We start from the raw sequence: 18,626 nt of genomic DNA, 5'->3' as shown, positions 1-18,626 counted from the left end.
TCGTAGGTTGTTCGATGGCATCGATATTTTTGTGGATTTTTAAAGTAACTCGTTGGAACACTTCGGACACATTCTCGATTGATCGAACACCATTCGATGACATTGAAGGCAGTTCAATGACATCGAAGGTATGTTCGATGAGATGAAGAGTTACGCAGTGCGAAAGGCATTATGCAGTGCAAAAAGGCATGACTTCCGGATTCAAGTTATATTCAATGGCATCGAAGGCGTTACACAGAGTGCATAAATTTGAGGTGAATTTCAAGGACGGTCGAACAAAGGCTATAAATATGGATTGTTTAAGGAGTTCTAAAAGAGAATTAGGTTACAAGGAGTAGAGCCAAAGGGTGGAAGCAGCCTTCTAAGAGTTTTTCTTCTTTACTTTTCTATTTTTAATGCTTTCTTTTAGGGTTTTAGTTCCAACCATGTCTATGGTTAACTAAACCTCTTAGCTAGGGCTAAGAGGTGAAGCTTGTAGCGTGTTGGGATGATTATCTTGCTTTGATTCTTATTCTTATTAAACCTCATTGATTTTTATTTTGATATTAAAGGAATATTTTTAGGTTTCTATGATTTATTGTGACTCAAATTACAATAGATGCTGCGATAGCTTTGGATATCTTCTTTTCCTGTTTTGAGATTATGAGATTGGTAAATCCTGCTGTTCACCATCGTCTCTTAGGCATGGTAGGTAATGGAATCCCTTTCAATCATCACAATTCTCTTCCATTGAAAATTAGGTCAATGAAAAGTTCAGATTTGATTTAATTGTTTTATCTTCCAATTGGATAAGATCAGACTCCAATTCTAATTGTGTTCCTTGTTGAGGGTCAAATATTGCATATTAGACCCCAGTTATTACCTGGATCTACAGGCATAATACTGTTTAATGGCTGATTTAATCGTGTTTGTGATGCAGAGTGTACTTACGAGCTTAGACTGAAAAAAAGGATGATAAAGCATAGATTTAACGCGCTGATGATACCAAGGGCAAGGGACGGACTCCAGGGGACCAAGATCAACGGAATTTCACACCAGGGGTCTGCGAAAATTGAGAAACTGAAGCTCAAGCGGCCAGAAAGTCAGCCAAAATGCAAGATCACTAGGTTTCCATCATCTGTTTGGCTCAAAAATTCATACATAGCTTGAGGGCCATAAATTAACCGTACACATAAAATTTCAGCCATTGGATGCCTCTGAAAGTGGCACAACTGACAGATCAGTCACCAAAACAGTGATATGGGGCCCACCTGATCTCTGGATGCGCTTCAATTTTGGACTCAACGTCTTAAATTAAAATGGGAAGAAGATGGACGGAGAGGATTATACAGATACATCACAAGTGGACCCCATTGACATCGCCAGTGCACAGTGCACAAGTGCACTCGATGTGCACTGAATCGAGACAATCGGTCAGCGCCACTGACCCGATCCATCTCGCGCACGGAGAACAGCGGACGGACGCTGTCCATCCATTTTTGTGTAGTGGGCCCCACCCATCACCCATATCAACGATCTGGACCGTCCATTCGTCCCGTTGGGCGGAAAAATCCCGTTCCTAGGTGGTATAATTTCAAAATATTGCGTAGATCGGTTTTTCATTGTTCAAACGCAATTTGGATGGCGGTCTAAAAAGCTCAGTATGCCACACCAAATCCAGTAAAAAACTATTCGTTTTCATCTAATTTTTCGAGCTGAATACAATGAACGGGGTGGATTCTTCCAAAAACATCTCTGTGGGGCCCACCGAACACGTCAACGTGCTCTGTTTTTCGTAGGCCCTGCGTTCATGAAAACCGGACGCTGTGGGCCGTTCTGTGATCAAGGGCACGGTCGGATCCATGATCCGGACCGTCCACACACTCGATCAGGTGGTCCTGACCCCAACCATGAAGTCAGAATGGAAGATGAGATGACCACCATCCTGAAAATTCAAACCAAACGCAATGAGTTTGCATTTTCCGCTAGCTGCTGCGTAACTTACTGACTGTGTAAGCTCCAGCCAACTCCACTGCGCACGGGATTTCCTTCACCGCCTCTTGCTGCGTAAGGAAGACTTCCGCATGAAGTTTCCCGACTCCAACCGATTGCAATACCTATAAGAAGGAGAGAGAAAGAAGTAACCAGGGAACCAGGTGGACAGAGGGCTGGACGTGAGCAGAGGCAGAGAGAGAACATGGGGTGGCTTGGGTTGGGCCTGGTTTTTCTTTTTCTTTTCTTCTTCTTCTTTTGTTTATTTTGAATTCAGCCTAATCATGCTCGTGATTGGCTAAACCTCTTAGCTAGGGCTAAGAGGTGAAGCCTGTAGCGAGATGGGAGACTCTATTTTATGCTTTTAATTTAAATTCATGAACTGAATTTGTTTTTAGTTGATTATGAAATGAATGTTTTTTTAGTCTTTAATGGTCTGTTGTGACTGAAATTACAATGGGTCTGCAATGACTTTGAATATTTCCTTTTCCCTTTTGATGTTTATGACGTCAAGAAGCCCTGTTGTTCACCATCGTCTCCTGGGCATGGTAGGATGATGATACCCTTCCTAACCTTCATAGCATGTTGATTGATTGGTAATTAATTTAATTTTGTTGTTTGCTTTGTTTCCTGGGCATGGTTTGGTGATGGAATCCATTCTAATTCATATACCTTTCATCTCTTGAAAACCAGATCAAGTAAGTTCAGTTAAATGTCCATGATTCCTGATGCAGGCATAAGATCTCCCTGATCTCTACAAGTAGATCCTCTGAATCCCTAGTTTCCTTCCTCTGAATTCCTTAAGTTTTAGATTAGTATTTCACTCTTATTCATCAAATTACAACTCGAATTAGATTTCATCTCATTCTAGTTTTAGTTCTAGTTAGTTTCAGACAACGTACGGATATCAGTCCCTTGGGATTCGACCTCGGTCTCACCGAGTTTATTACTACATCACAACCCTATACTTGGGGAGTGAACAAGTTTTTGGCGCCGTTGCCGGGGACTGACGGTTGCGATTCTCTGAAATTAATTAGGTTTAGAATTAGTTTAAGATTAGAATTTGACTAACTTTAGTTTTAGGTTTTTATTTGATTTCTAGAACTAACTTGTTTTCCTGTTTTGTAGGATCCTGACATAAGTTGGTAATTCCTTCCTAATTTCTCTACTTTTTCTACTTTTAAAATTAGGGTTTAAATTTTAGAAATTTTCTAATTTTAGTATTCTCCTATTTGTAGGAAATAGTTTATTTTTAGAAACTTTGCTCTTTTGTTTTTAGAAACTAGGTTAGTTATTTCCCTTTTTAGAAATTAACTTTCTATTTTTATTTTTTAGTAACTTTCTAATTTTAACTCTTTTAGAATCTAACTTTGTTTCCTAATTTATTTTTAGAAATTTTCTACTTGTAGAATTTTTGTTTAGAAACTAACTTTCCTATTGTATAGGCTTTTAAGGCAGAAATTTCTAATTCGGTAAGCTTTCTCTCTACTTTCTATTTTTCAGTTCTCTTTTAGTAATTTACTTTCTTTTAAGAATTCCTTCTTTTAGAAATCAGTTTACTGCTATCTTTCTTTTTAAGGATTTTTCTTCTCTTTTTAGAATCTAACTTATTTGTTTTATTTTGCAGGTTTTTAACTTAGGGACTCCAATTTGGTAACTTCTTTCCAACCCTCTCTTTCTTTTTAGATTTTCTTTCTTAGGATTAGGTTTCGAATTTGATTGAGGGCTGCGAGTGTTTCATGCCCAAGTGGGCCCGTGACAACACTCGACGTCTCTTGATTGAAGGAGGATTGGTTGAGGGGTTAACTATCCATCGCAGGACTAGACATCACTCGAAACCCCCTGAGTTAATTGAAGTGATGGCTGAAAACCAACCTCTTCTACCCCAACCTAGGGTGGAGGACATTCAGGATGAGAATGAGGTGTATCAAACACCCCCGCCATGTACTTTAAGAGATTATTTACAACCAGCGGGGGTGAGTACGCCCTCATGCATGATTTTTCCTAAAAATACAGGACATATGGACATCAAGCTAGGGGTTATCCAACTCCTTCCTAAGTTTCATGGGCTTGAATCTGAAGAACCATACCTACATTTGAAAGAGTTTGATGAGATTAGAGCCACCTTATATTTTCAAAATGTGTCTGAGGACACAGTCAGGCTGAGACTCCTTCCTTTTTCCTTAAAAGAGAAGGCTAAGATGTGGTTACATTCACTGCATCCTAGATCCATTGGCACATGGAATGATATGCAAAGGGAATTTATAAAGAAATTCTTTCCACATCCTAAAACGATTACCCTTAGAAAAGCAATCATGAACTTCACCCAAAAAGAGGATGAAACGTTTTACCAATGTTGAGAAAGGTTCAAGGATTTGGTCAGTTCATGCCCACAACACGGCTTTGAAACGTGGCGCATTACAAATTTTTTCTATGATGGACTGACATCTTCCATACGCCAAATGGTCGAGACAATGTGTAATGGAGAATTCATTAATAAAAATGTTGACGACGTATGGGATTACCTCGATAGTCTTGCTGAAAAAACACAATCATGGGACTATTACCCAAAAGTCGAACACCACGTCTAGGCCGACTCAATTAAAGAAGAAAGGTGGATTATATCTCTTGAAAAAAGAGGATGATCTCAAGTGTAAAGTGACTATGCTCATAAGGAAAGTTGGGGCCATGGAAGGAAAGAAGGATAAGGTTAATGAAAGTGTTTGTGGCATCTGTGATTGCAACATTCATACAACTGAAAATTGCCCTACAATACCCGCCTTTCGAGAAGTGTTGAATGAACAATCCAATGCCATAAATAATTATCAAAGACCTTTTAATGGACCAACCTCTAATACGTATAATCCTGGTTGGAAAAATCATCCAAACCTTAGTTGGAGAAATGGACAAACTGCTACCTCTCAAAGTTTCTTCAATCAAGATCCAAATCAGGGGAAACCTCAAGAAGAACCGGTTCAAAATTTCATGCAAGAGCTGACCCATGCAATGCGAGACTTTATGCAAAAGATGGATTCACATATGACGGTTATAGAAAAGGGGATGCTTCCTGCACAACCGCTCCCCAATCCTAAACCGCAATACGAGATAAGTGATCCCAGCTCTTCAAATCAAATGGGGCACGCTAAATCTATCATCACTCTTAGGAGTGGGAAGATCATTGATAAAACCCTTCCGGTTAGGCCCGAAAAGCCTCAAGAACCAGAAGAGGACAACAATAATGGATCTAGTGAGGCCTCACAAAAATTAGAACCGGAACTTCTAGAAAACCCAGTTGCTCCATTTCCCCAACGGTTGGTTGCACCAAAACCTCTCTCTAACTCTCAGGATATCCTAGAGGTATTGAAACAAGTGAAAGTCAATATTTCTCTACTTGATGTCGTAAAACAGATACCTTCATAGGTTAAATTCCTGAAAGACTTATGCACGACCAAATGACGACAGAGTATTCAAAAGAGGATCTTCTTGACCGAGAAAGTGAGTGTCATCCTAAAGCAAGACGTGCCACAGAAATTCAAAGATCCCGGTAGCCCAACCATATCATGTGTAATCGGGGACCATCGAATTGATCATGCACTTCTTGACTTAGGAGCGAGCGTCAATCTGATTCCCTACTCGGTATACAAACAGTTAAGTTTGGGTGAATTAAAACCCACCCTAACCACACTACAACTTGCTGATCGCTCTGTTCATGTACCAAGAGGGATAATTGAGGATGTGTTGGTCCAAGTTGATAGATTTTACTACCCTGTAGATTTTATCATCCTGGACACTGAACCCATCAATAACATGAGCACTCAGATCCTCGTCATTCTTGGTCGCCCATTCCTTGCCACTTCAAACGCAATTAGCAATTGCAGGAATGGTGTCATGACTATGTCTTTTGGGAATATGACATTGGAGTCAAACATTTTTTTCAATAACGGCAGAAACTTAGAGGATGATGACGATTTCCACGACATTAACATGATTGACTCTTTAGTGGAAGATACGACACCTCTGACCTTATCTTCTGACCCTCTAGAGACGTGCCTGGCTCACTCCCATGATTTTGATGATGACATGATTAGGGAGACATATGCCTTGCTTGATACTGCACAGGTACTTGAAGTTAACCGGTGGAGGCCACAATTTGAAGAGTTGCCCCAAACTGATGTATTGCCTCTATCGTCTAACCTCAAGCAGCCGAAGCTTGACCTAAAACCTTTGCCCTCTGAATTGAAATATATCTATTTAGGTCAAGATGAGACATATCCGGTGGTGATCTCTGCCCACCTGGAGAAAGAACAAGAGAGTATGCTCATATCTTCTCTCATTGAGCATAAGGGAGCCCTTGGATGGACGATAGCGGACCTCAAGGGAATCAACCCATCAATTTGTACTCATCGCATTTATCTTGAGGATAATGCTAAGACCACTCGGCAATCACAACATAGACTAAATTCAAACATGAGGAAAGTGGTTAAGGCTGAGGTTCTTAAACTATTAGATGTGGGTATCATATACCCCATATCCGATAGTCTATGGGTGAGTCCAACTCAGGTGGTTCCTAAGAAGTCCGAGATCACCATCGTAGCCAATGCCAATAATGAATTCGTGCCAACTAGAGTTACTACTGGTTGGAGAATGTGCATTGACTACAGGAAGCTGAATACCGTCACGAGGAAGGACCACTTTCCTTTGCCCTTCATTGATCAAATCTTGGAAAAGCTAGCTGGTCATTCCTATTACTGTTTCCTTGACGGGTATTCGGGCTACAATCAGATTGAAATCGCCCCTGAGGACCAGGAAAAGACTACATTTACATGTCCCTACGGCACCTTTGCCTACAGAAGGATGTCATTCGGATTATGTAATGCCCTTGCCACCTTTCAGCGATGTATGATAAGTATCTTTTCTGACATGGTGGGGAAATATCTAGAGATCTTTATGGACGATTTCTCTGTTTTCGGTTCATCTTTCAGCGAGTGCTTAGAGAGTCTTAAATGTGTGTTGAAAAGATGTGAAGAAAAGAACTTGGTACTTAATTGAGAGAAGTGTCATTTCATGGTTCAGAAGGGAATTGTCCTTGGGCATATCATCTCGTCCAAGGGAATCGAGGTAGATAAGGCAAAAATCGATCTTATCTCTAACCTACCTCCACCCAAGAACATCAGAGATGTGCGATCCTTCTTAGAACACGCAGGGTTTTACAGACGATTCATAAAGGACTTTAGTCTCCTCTCTCGTCCTTTATGTAATCTACTTCAAAAGGATGCACCATACGAGTGGACTGAGCCATGTCATGAAGCTTTCACCAAGCTTAAGGGCATGTTAACCACTGCACCCATTATGCAGCCACCCGATTGGAGCCTTCCTTTTGAGCTTATGTGCGACGCTTCTGATTATGCTCTTAGGGCGGTTCTAGGCCAGAGAAAAGATAAGAGGCCCTACGTCATTCATTACGCAAGTAGAACTTTAAATTCTGCCCAAGTGAACTACTCGACTACGGAAAAGGAACTCTTAGCCGTAGTGTTCGCCTTGGACAAATTTAGGTCCTACTTGATCGGATCCAAGATCATTATCTACACAAATCATGCGGCACTCAAGTATCTTCTTTCTAAGATTGATTCTAAGCCCCGCCTGATAAGATGGATCCTTCTACTCCAAGAAATTGATTTGGAGATTAAAGATAAAAAGGGAGTAGAGAACGTAATGGCCGACCACCTTCTCGCCTTAATACCTCTGATTCCCTTGAGGCGACCCATATCAATGACATATTCCCTGATGAACAACTGTTTAGAGTCTCTTATTCACCTTGGTTCGCTGATATTGCTAATTATCTTGCCACAGGTTTCATACCGACGCAGTGGACTGCACAAGATAAGAAGAAATTCTTTACCGAGGTGCGCAACTTTTTCTGGGACGATCCATATTTGTTTAAATATTGCTAAGATCAGATCCTAAGGAGATGTGTGCCAGACGATGAGCATCAGAGTGTCATCTCCTTCTGTCACTCACAGGATTGTGGTGGTCACTTCTCTGCTAAAAAGACCACGGCCAAGATTTTACAGTGTGGCTTTTATTGGCCCACTATGTTCAGGGACGCTCATGAGTTTTGCAAGGCTTGTGAGCGTTGTAAAAAATTGGGAGCATTGTCCCGTCGAAATATGATGCCTTTGAATCCCATCCTTATCATAGAAGCATTTGACTGCTGGGGCATTGATTTCATGGGACCATTCCCCTAATCATTTGGAAATTTGTATATTTTGCTCGCCGTAGATTATGTCACTAAATAGGTCGAAGCAATTCCGTGCAGAAATAATGACCATCGCACGGTCATTAAATTCTTAAAAGAGAACATCCTTTCGCGGTTCGGGACGCCTCGAGCCATTATTAGTGATGGGGGCTCACACTTTTGTAATAGACCATTCGAGAGCTTAATGAAGAAATACGGTATCTCTCATAAGGTGAGCACGCCATACCATCCACAGACAAGTGGACAAGCTGAGATTTCCAATAGAGAGATCAAACATATCCTAGAGAAAACGGTTAACCCTGATCGCAAGAATTGGTCAATCCGATTGACCGATGTCTTATGGGCATACCGTACTACTTTTAAAACCCCTATTGGAACGTCTCCCTTTAAACTTGTCTATGGGAAAGCTTGTCACTTGCCTGTGGAGTTAGAACATAAAGCGTACTGGGCGATCAAAAATCTGAATTTCAATCTGGACAACGCTGGCTCGCTACGTAAACTTCAATTAAATGAACTTGAAGAAATCCGAAACGATGCGTACGAGAACTCGAGAATTTACAAAGACAGAATGAAGGCGTTTCATGACCAACGTATTCTACGAAAATCATTCACACCTGGTCAGAAAGTCCTTTTGTATAATTCTCGATTACATCTCTTTCCAGGTAAGCTTCGATCTCGTTGGACTGGCCCTTACATTGTGGTCACTGCGTATCCTCATGGGGCCGTTGAGATAAGAGATCCTGACAATGGCAAGGAGTTTAAAGTAAATGGACATCGCTTAAAGCCATTTGTCGAGAAATTTGATTCAGAGGACATGTCCATACCTCTAACTGATCCTGTTTACCATGATTGATCTCCTAGTCTGATGGAGGTATAGGTAGGTTTCCTGTTTTCATAGGACTAGGGTAGTTTCCTTTATGCCGTTTTAGGATAGACGGTAAACTTAGTGCCCCTAGGAGCCAACGCTTTTCATTCTGTTTCATTTTCCTAGTTAGTTAGTTCAATGTTTGTGGGTAACATTGCTGTAAACCCTCACGAGACTACAACTCATCCACTAGGGGCAACCTAGGGGTTTAAAGGCTTGTTGCATACGCTAAATGCAATCGAGAGCACCTGTGAAAGTAGTGTAGGTAGGATTTTATTTTTGTTATTTCTATTTTGCTTTTGTTGGTTTCTCTCTTGTGCTGACCCACTCTTACGTAGATATTTTTGTAAAGCTGCTTGATTTTTTCGCCCAGGTACTATCTTTCCATCACTCTTATATTTTCGTTGTCCTATGTGCATTATATGCTTATTTCTTTTACATTGAGGACAATGTAGATTTTAGGTTGGGGGTGGGAGATTAGGTTTACTAATCAGCGTTTCCTTGGTCTTGAGCAAAAATTGTGAATTCCTTGTGAATTTCAAGATAAGTGATGTTGGTAATTTATGACTCTTGAATTCAGTATCTTTTAGATTTCACAATTAAGTTTGAATAGTTAATCCGGAATTAAAAGTTGTAAATATTGATTGAGTCATGATTTCACAAAACGCATCTCGCTTACACTTTAAGGATTCAATTCGATATTAAAGGATTAACTTGGTAATCACTAAACATGAAAGGAACCAACTTGGGAAATTGAATGGATCGGGCGAACAGTTTTTACCATAGGTTTGCTCCCTATAGGTGAGGATTCGATTCCCCATGGATGATATTTGAAAAAGAGTGGGTGTGAAGTCTTTACCTTAGGTTTGCTCCTTATAGGTGAGGATTTGATTCCCCTTCTTGGCGTTACTTTTAATGAAAAAATTAAAAAATTAAAAAAAAAAAGAAGATAATGTGTGAGACAAGTTTGGGTTATCGTGAATTCTCTTATTGGTTAACAATGATATCCTTAAATAGATAGGTGAATCTTAATGTTGATAAGTCGAGATTAGACTATACATCCATGGAAATCAATGTTTAGAATTGTTCTAATTGACAAGTTAATATTTTGAACTTAATTATGAAGTTACCATGTGCTTGAGTCTAGGAGAGAATTATACCCAACATTCATGAATCTTAGAATTTTCACATCTCGACTATGTGTTCACAAGTCACTCAGGTTTACAGGAATTGTCTTTTAGTTCTAAAAGTAATTTTGCGTATATTTTGCTCGGGACTAGCAAAATGCTGGTTGGGAGTTGTGTTGAGGGTCAAATATTGCATATTAGACCCCAGTTATTACCTGGATCTACAGGCATAATACTGTTTAATGGCTGATTTAATCGTGTTTGTGATGCAGAGTGTACTTACGAGCTTAGACTGAAAAAAAGGATGATAAAGTATAGATTTAACGCGCTGATGATACCAAGGGCAAGGGACGGACTCCAGGGGACCAAGATCAACGGAATTTCACACCAGGGGTCCGCGAAAATTGAGAAACTGAAGCTCAAGCGGCTGAAAGTCAGCAAAATACAAGATCACTGGGTTTCCATCATCTGTTTGGCTCAAAAATTTATACATGGCTTGAGGGCCATAAATTAACCGTACACGTAAAATTTCAGCCATTGGATGCCTCTGGAAGTGGCACAACTGACAGATCAGTCACCAAAACAATGATATGGGGCCCACCTGATCTCTGGATGCGCTTCAATTTTGGACTCAACGTCTTAAATTAAAAGGGGAAGAAGATGGACGGAGAGGATTATACAGATACATCACGAGCGGACCCCATTGACATCTCCAGTGCACAGTGCACAAGTGCACTCGATGTGCACTGAATCGAGACAATCGGTCAGCGCCGCTGACCCGATCCATCTCACGCATGGAGAACAGCGGACAGACGCTGTCCGTCCATTTTTGTGTAGTGGGCCCCACCCATCACCCGTATCAACGATCTGGACCGTCCATTCATCCCGTGGGGCGAAAAAATCCCATTCCTAGGTGGTATAATTTCAAAATATTGCATAGATCGGTTTTTCATTTTTCAAACGCAATTCGGACGGTGGTCTAAAAAGCTCAGTATGCCACACCAAATCCAGTCAAAAACTATCCGTTTTCATCTAATTTTTCGAGCTGAATACAATGAACAGGGTGGATTCTTCCAAAAACATCTCTGTGGGGCCCACCGAACACATCAGCGTGCTCTATTTTTTGTAGGCCCTGCGTTCGTGAAAACCGGACGCTGTGGGCCGTTCTGTGATCAAGGGCACGGTCGAATCCATGATCCGGACCGTCCACACACTCGATCAGGTGGTCCTGACCCCAGCCATGAAGTCAGAATGGAAGATGGGATGACCGCCATCCTGAAAATTCAAACCAAACGCAATGAGTTTACGTTTTCTGCTGGCTGCTGCGTAACTTACTGACTGCATAAGCTCCAGCCGACTCCACTGCGCATGGGATTTCCTTCACCGCTTGTTGCTGCGTAAGGAAGACTTCCGCATGAAGTTTCCCGACTCCAACCGATTGCAATACCTATAAGAAGGAGAGAGAAAGAAGTAACCAGGGAACCAGGTGGACAAAGGGCTGGACGTGAGCAGAGGCAGAGAGAGAATGTGGGGTGGCTTGGGTTAGGCCTGGTTTTTCTTTTTCTTTTCTTCTTCTTCTTTTATTTATTTTGAATTCAGCCTAATCATGCCCGTGATTGGCTAAACCTCTTAGCTAGGGCTAAGAGGTGAAGCCTGTAGCGAGATGGGAGACTCTATTTTATGCTTTTAATTTAAATTCATGAACTGAATTTGTTTTTAGTTGATTATGAAAGGAATGTTTTTTTAGTCTTTAATGGTCTATTGTGACTGAAATTACAATGGGTCTGCAATGGCTTTGAATATTTCCTTTTCCCTTTTGATGTTTATGACGTCAGGAAGCCCTGTTGTTCACCATCGTCTCCTGGGCATGGTAGGATGATGGTACCCTTCCTAACCTTCATAGCATGTTGACTGATTGGTAATTAGTTTAATTCTGTTGTTTGCTTTGTTTCCTGGGCATGGTTTGGTGATGGAATCCATTCTAATTCATATACCTTTCATCTCTTGAAAACCAGATCAAGTAAGTTCAGTTAAATGTCCATGATTCCTGATGCAGGCATAAGATCTCCCTAATCTCTACAAGTGGATCCTCTGAATCCCTAGTTTCCTTTCTCTGAATTCCTTAAGTTTTAGATTAGTATTTCACTCTTATTTATCAAATTACAACTCGAATTAGATTTCATCTCATTCTAGTTTTAGCTCTAGTTAGTTTCTGACAACGTACGGATATCAGTCCCTTGGGATTCGACCTCGGTCTCACAGAGTTTATTACTACATCACAACCCTATACTTGGGGAGTGAACATTACTTAAATCAAGTAAGGTAACATCTTGATAGCCACAAGTGGATCCTTGGCACCCTAGTTCCTACTTTTAAATTCATAAGTTTTAATTAATGTTATTCACAATTACTTCCAATTATTCAAATTTCAATTTAGATATTTTTCTAGTTCTAGTTCTAGCTATTTTTAGAATACGTATAAGTTTAGTCCCTGTGGATTTGACTTTGGTCTTACCGAGTTATTATTACATCGCGACAAGTTTTTGCACTTAAGAATGCCTATGAATATTCATATTTTGTTAACAATATACTATGTCACTAAGTGGGTCGAAGCGATCTCGTATCGGAATAATGATCATTGAACGGTCATTAGATTCCTAAAAGAAAACATCCTTTCCTGGATCAGAACACCTCGGGCCATCATTAATGATGGAGTGTTACACTTTTCTAATAGGCCATTTGAGAACTTAATGAAGAAATATGACCTCTCTCATAAAGTGAGCACTCCATACCACCCGCAGACGAGCGGGCAAGCTGAGATTTTCAATAGGAAAATTAAACAAATTTTGGAAAAAATGGTTAACCCTGACCGATTGGTCAATCCGCTTGACTGATGCTTTATGGGCTTACCGTACAGCTTTTAAGACCCTCGTTGGGATGTCTCCCTTTAAACTCGTTTATGGAAAAACTTGTCACTTACCTGTGGAGTTGGAGCATAAAGCCTATGTTCACAACCCCAGGTGTAAGGTTACAATGTAGTAATAATTTCGGTAAGACTGAGGTCGAATCCATAGGGATTGAAACTTGTACGTTTCTGAAATTAAATAGAAGTAGAACTAGAAGAAGATGTGAAACTAATTCTGAAGTATTTGAGAGAGTAATTATGAATAGAGTAATTAAAACTAAGAATTTAAATGTGCGGACTAGGGTGCCAAGGATCCACTTGTAGTGATCAGGGAGCCCTCTTACTTGATTCAAGTAACACAATTGGAATTGGAGTCTTATCCTATCCAATTGGAAGATATATTAATAAAACCAAATCTAAACTTTCATTGATCTAATTCTCAAAGGAGGAGAATTGTGATACTTGGAAGGGTTTCATCACCAAACCATGCCCATGGGACGATGGCTGACAACAAGATTTACCAATCCCACAATCTCAAAGTAAGGAAAAGAAGATACTTAAAACTATTACAGATCTACTATAATTTAAGTTACAATAAATCATTAAAAACTGAAAGTATTCATTTAAAATGAAATTAGAATCAAAGAAGGTTCAACATGAACATGAATTAAAGCAAGAGAAACATCCCATCACGCTACAAGCTTCACCTCTTAGCCCTAGTTAAGAGGTTTAGCCAACCATAGACATGATTGGATCAAAGTTTCTTAAGAAAAACATGAAAACAACCAAGGAAGAAGAAGAAAAACTCTTGGTGACGGCTTCTCCACCCTTTTGCTCCACTCCTTAAATCCTAGAAGATGCTTAGGAACGTCCTAGGGAGTCTTATTTATAGTTGTGGAACTCTAACTTTCGCACCTAGTTGGAAAACTCTAGAAATCGCCTCAAATTTAAGCAGTTTGCTAAAATAAACTTCACTCTGCGCAGTTTCTCAAAATAGACTTAACTCTGCACAATTTCATAAAATGATCCAGAGTTTCAGAATATGCTTTTTCAGGACGATTTCAGGATTCCTTTTTTTCACTTCAAATCTTTGATTCTCTTCATTCCTCACTTGATTTTTTTGGATCTTTGGCATGTGAATTCTTCAATCTTGGTCTCCTAAGATCCATCCCTTGCCTTGGTGATTCTTGAACATCAAACCCATGCTTTTAGTACCCTTTTTAATCCAAGCTCTTAAATTCACCTTGCAGCACAAACATGAGTAAAATAGAACATTAAGCATTATCATGTTCATAAAACCAAGATATAAATGGGGGATAATATGTAATATTTGACCCTCAACAACCTACTAGGCTATACAAAATCTAAACTTTAACTTGGACAACACTGGCTCACTGTGCACGCTTCAATTAAATGAACTCGAGAAAATTTGGAACGACGCATACGAGAAGTAGAGAATTTACAAGGACAGCATAAAGGTGTTCCATGACCGAACATTCTTCGAAAATCATTTACACCAAATCAAAAAGTCATTCTGAACAATTCTCAGTTACATCTTTTTCCAGGAGAACTTCGATCTTGTTGGACCAGCCCTTTCACTGTTACTAATGTCTATCCTCATGGGGCCATCGAGATCAAGAATTTGACAAATGGCAATGTTTTCAAAGTGAATGGATATCGTCTAAAGTCATTTATTGAAAAGTTTGATTCAAAGGATATGTCCATACCTCTGATTGATCCTGTATATCAGGATTAACCTCATAGTCTGATGGAGGTGTAGTTATGTTTACTGCTTTCATAGGATTTAGGATTATGACAGTTTGATTTCAGTTAGTTTAATCTTCATGCTAATCCATCTACATGTTGAGAACTTTGAAAAAGCTTCAATTCTCCTTCTTCAGGTACTACCTTTCCATTGCTTCTCCTTTCCTTTTGTTGTCTCATGTGCATTGCATGCTTATATCTTTTACATTGAGGACAATTTGTGAACACTCACGAAAAAGTCTAGAGGAGGGTTAGTCACCCTAAGTTCCCATCTGTGCCTGAAGGAATGGCCGACACTCAGAAGTAGCATTGGTAAAGGCAACAGGCTGCTAAGCAGAGACAATTGGCCGCTATAAAGAATCAATATCGAGAAATAACTATACGACCATGGCCAATGCTGGTGATTTCGTAGCCAAAGGATGATTAGATAACTGTGAACATGGTGGATTTGACCATAGAGCCTACTCCGCATAAGTTAGTTAATAATAACCAACAACCTGACAAGAAAGTGTTGACCTTGAAGGATCGGCCAAATACCTTAGCGATGAATGCTTTTCGGGTGATGATCTGTTGATCAAGGAACTCTTCGCAAATGCAAAATTGTTGGAAGAAACTTTGCCCAATCCTGATGGAAAAGGGGCAGTTCTGACAATGAGTGATTCACTTGCGATTGAAAACATTGATTTCTGACTGAATTCAGAAATACTTAGGGGGTAGTGTCTGAATTTTGTAATACAGTTTGGATTGCTTCCACTAGTTAAAATGGACGGTAATATGACATGCACCTTACAGTTGAGTTTTCAAGATAAACCATCTTAACTCGGCAAGATGAAAGGAGATGTGGAGGAACTTGGTCTTCCTATAATTATATAACATGTCTTATTTCAGTCGGAAGAAGCCAAGAATGTATTAATTGTCACTATTAAGGCAGGTACGCCTTTCAAAAAATAGTAATAAAAAGGCTTGCTCACATTATGACTCAACATCTGAAGCCGCTACACATTTCTGTTCACTTGGAGGGATGTCCAGTTACTAGGGTCCTCGTCAATTATGGCGTGACTGTGAATATCGTCTCAACCGGAATGATGACAGAATTAGGAAAACCCCAGATGATCTAATTCTGACCGAAGTCACGGTCAGCAATTTTGATTGTGAGAACCAAGAAGGTGTTGTCCACTTTCTTAGTGGTCGACATTTCGTCAAATTATAATGCTTTATTGGGAAGAAATTGGATACATTCTTTCTCATGTGTCCCGTCATCCTTACACCAATTCGTGATCTCTTGGAATCAAGATAATGTCAAGTCAATGTTAATTGATAACAAGTCATTCCTAGCCGCATCTAATACAACCAAGGCCTCTTTCTATGGAAATTAGCTCATGCTGATACATTTTATTGGAAGTGATAAATATGGACGCCCAACTGGGATAAACACCACAATCAATCTAAATAACATAATGTGAGATATTGCTACTGTACTACACTTAAATAACGATCTGTTAAAGGCTATAGTGCCTTATCGGGCAGTTTTACGCTACACTATAGAAGAAGTCCCATGATGAGTCCCTTATCAGTCATGGAAGAATGGCCGAGTTCATGGTTAAAATAATGTAGCTTGAGCAGAGTTTGAAAGATTATGATAATGGATGCTTTGTCAACATGACCAAAATAGTAATGCCGTCCGATGAGGTAGCAGAGGATGGCATATAATTGAAGGATCTTAAATGGGCCCAAAAAAAGTTAAATGACTCTCAGGCCCAAGTCTAAGATCCCTTGGTTAAAGTAAACCTAAGGACATAACAAAACCCTAGGCCTACTTTTATTAGCGATTTGTTGGAGCCACAAGTCTGGGCCGAACTCATTGATTTTCTCAGAGAATTTGCTTATTGTTTGCATAGGATTACCATGAAATGACTTGACTAGACTGAAACCTGGTCGAGCACAAGTTACCAATAAAAGAAGGATATCAACTGCATAAGCAACCGCCTAGGCGAATGTCGGTCGAAGTTACTTAGAAAATAAAATAGGAAATCGAATGGTTGTTGAAGGCAAGATTTATTAGACCCATCAAATATGATGAATGGATCTCTAATGTGGTTCCAGTATGGCTCGACTTCAGGAACTTAATTTGAGCCACACTTAAGGATGAATACCCAATGCCCATGGCTGATCAATTGATCGATCGAGTAGTTGGGCATAAAATGGTTTCCTTTATGGGTGACCATTTAAGTATAACTAAATAAGAATTACACTTGAGGATGTACCAAAGACGACTTTCAGATTCCTAGACAACTGGGGATTTTTGTTGGGTAGTGATGCAATTTGGCCTTAAAATGTAGTGGCTACTTACCAAATGACCATGAATGCAAATTTCCATGATATAAGTGGTCATTTCATGGAGGTATATATTTATGATGTAATAGTCAAATCGACCGATGTGACGGAGCATTTTGCTCACTTGCGCAAATCATTTGAACAATTGAGGGTCCACAAGCTGAAGATGAACCCCCTCAAATGTGCTTTTGGCGTATCAGCTGAAAATTTCTTAGGAATCTTGGTAAATTGGTGAGGAATTGAAATAAACAAGGACAAGTCTCGAGCAATTATAGATGCTTGACCGCCGAGAAACAAAACCGAATTATAACATTTTCTCGACCAAGTTAATTTTATGCCTAGGATAATTTCCAATAGTGCAGGAAAGTCTAAGATATTTTCTCTTTTAGTGAAGTTGAAACAATGAGATGAATTCAAATGGGAAGCAGAACATCAACCGACTTTTAGCGAAATCAAGGAGTACTTGATGAAGACGCTAGTATTAATGCCGCCAGTCAAAGGTCGACCACTCAAGTTATATGCAGCAGCTACTACAGAGTCAATTTATGCTATTTCGATTAGAAACATGTTTCAAAGATTGGGATGTCTATATCCGATAATAACAAAAAAAGTTTAGACAAAGAATACTCATCATCATTTATTTCACTGATCTAGATTTATATTACTTTCCTTACGTTGCCCTTGATTCTAAAACAAAGTACACTTATGAGGTTTTTTAATGATGTAATTGAAAATAGTCCAATAGTAATTTTGGTAGCATTTTCCCTTGTAAAGCGTCCATCGCAATGGCAGAAGAGTTGTGTGGGATTGAAACCCTTGCTTCACACAGTACACATAAGATGATGAATCCACATAAGATGCACATAAGATGATAAATCCATCATGAATCCATATAAAATATGTAACACATTGGTCATGCAGGACCTCTGTTGTGCGGTTGTGCAACAAATTCTATTATGCGGTCATACAACAGGCTTATTGTCGCGATAACTTCTTCATCTTTCTTCTTCTTCCTTCTTCTTCTTATGCAGTGACTTGCTTAATACCTTAATACCTGAATTTTGCAACCCTTTAACTCCTTAAGCTTTTGAATATTTTTCAATGTCCAAATGAGTAGGGCAATGGAGTATTTATAGCCATTCGCACATATGAAACCCCAAATATATGCAATAACACCTTGTTGTGTGCACACACCATTCTTCTCTATTGTGTAGTCGTGCAAGTGTTGTGCAAGATGGACTTGCACTATTGGCCTCCCACTCTCATCCTGCTTCCTTTCTTCATTGCTATAGAAACTCTATCTCTGTCTCCTTTCTTTAGTTGCACGACCGCACAATCCAGTCTTTTTGCGTGAGTGCGCAATTGATTTTTTATGCTATAACATATGCCCATCGATCCTCCTTT

General features: G+C 39.7%; 1 non-coding gene across 1 annotated transcript; it reads right to left on the bottom strand.

The window, feature by feature from the left end:
• Nucleotides 1–4,268: 4,268 nt before the first annotated feature.
• On the bottom strand, nt 4,269–4,375 carry LOC131234145 (small nucleolar RNA R71). Its single transcript, XR_009165554.1, has one exon. It is a non-coding gene; the product is annotated as a small nucleolar RNA R71 (small nucleolar RNA).
• Nucleotides 4,376–18,626: the final 14,251 nt, after the last annotated feature.

Source organism: Magnolia sinica, chromosome 18 (genome assembly GCF_029962835.1).
Source record: "Magnolia sinica isolate HGM2019 chromosome 18, MsV1, whole genome shotgun sequence".
Lineage (NCBI taxonomy): Eukaryota > Viridiplantae > Streptophyta > Magnoliopsida > Magnoliales > Magnoliaceae > Magnolia > Magnolia sinica.
The sequence above is the reverse complement of the archived record's forward strand: the minus strand, read 5'-3'. Positions and strand labels throughout refer to the sequence as shown.